The sequence below is a fragment of the Pteronotus mesoamericanus genome, unplaced genomic scaffold (assembly GCF_021234165.1).
Source record: "Pteronotus mesoamericanus isolate MK-2021 breed Mesoamerican mustached bat unplaced genomic scaffold, CSHL_Meso_final scaffold_31, whole genome shotgun sequence".
Taxonomy (NCBI): domain Eukaryota; kingdom Metazoa; phylum Chordata; class Mammalia; order Chiroptera; family Mormoopidae; genus Pteronotus; species Pteronotus mesoamericanus.
In genome coordinates this window covers 15,006,310-15,007,555 of record NW_026555312.1, presented here as the reverse complement: position 1 = coordinate 15,007,555, position 1,246 = coordinate 15,006,310, and the positions used below count along the sequence as shown (strand labels likewise).

Below are 1,246 nucleotides of genomic sequence, written 5' to 3'. Positions count from 1 at the left end.
AGATGGAAAATAGAATAATGGTTACCAGGAACTGGGGGAACAGAAAATGGGGTGTCAGTGTTTAATTAGCACAAAGTTCCAGTTTGGAAAGATGAAAAAGTTCTGGAGATAAAGATGATGATTGCACAACAATGTGAATGGACTTATTGCCACTGAACTGTATACCTTAAAATGGTAAGTTTTATTGTATGTATATTTTACCACCACACACACAGAAAAGTTTGAGTAGCCACACTAAAAAAATTTTTTTAAAAAATAGGGGGTTCCATTTTCTCTCGTGCTGCGGCTCCTGACAACCCTAACCCAGCGTGATTTTCGTTTGCAGGCATCCAAGATGGGAATACTGCCAAAACAGATATCCTATCATGGGTGAAAGTTCCTGAAGACTTGAAGGATCCCAAGGTGTTCCAGGTCCAGATGGAGCTGCTGGAAGCCATGTCTGGCCCAGGCAGATCTAGAAGCCCATACATCGAGCAAGTGAGCAAAGCCATGTTTGAGCTGAAGGTTCTGGAATCCTTGAACCTAACTGAGGTCATGGTTTATGGTAATTACATGTACAAGCTCCGAACCAAGTGGATGCTCCAGTCCATGCCTGAGGCAGGAAAGAGGGATGCTCAGACTTGAGGAAGCCATCAATGTCTTCAAGCTAGATCCTTTGATAAAGTGAGGCCAATTGCAACCAATGCACTTGGAACCAGGATGTGGATAGTAAGCTGTGGCCAGAGCTGGAGTGGATCTGGCATGGTTTAAATTGTGTTTCAGCTTGACAAAGGAAAACAACTTGTGGTTTTCTGCATTTGCCTCTGAGTCTTGATGTGACTTTTTCCCAAGGTTGCTAATTAAAGAATAAAATTTTACATTAAGAAAAATAGAAAGAAAGAAATAGGGGAAATAGCCCTGGCCGGGTAGCTCAGTTGGTTAGAGCATAGCCCTGATATACCAAGGTTGCAGGTTCGATCCCCAGTCAGGGCACATATAAGAAATGACCAATGAATACCTCAATAAGTGAAACAACAAATTGATGTTTCTCTCTTTCTCTCTCTCTCTACCTCCCCTTCTGTCTCTCAAAATAATTTTTAAAAAGTTTTTAAAGAAACAATGAAAATAAATTTTTTATTGTATTTCTTTTATTACCATTTATCCCCTTTATACCTCTCCCCTTCCCCCGCCCACCGCCCCCTAATCACCACACTGTTGGGGAAATTAATTTTAATGACATGTTTTCTTTGACCCAACATATTTAAAA

The 1,246-nt window shown here is 40.7% G+C and overlaps 1 pseudogene; it reads left to right on the top strand.

The window, feature by feature from the left end:
* The first annotated feature begins 334 nt into the window (after positions 1-334).
* On the top strand, positions 335-667 carry LOC129085654 (developmental pluripotency-associated 5 protein-like; annotated as a pseudogene).
* Positions 668-1,246: the final 579 nt, after the last annotated feature.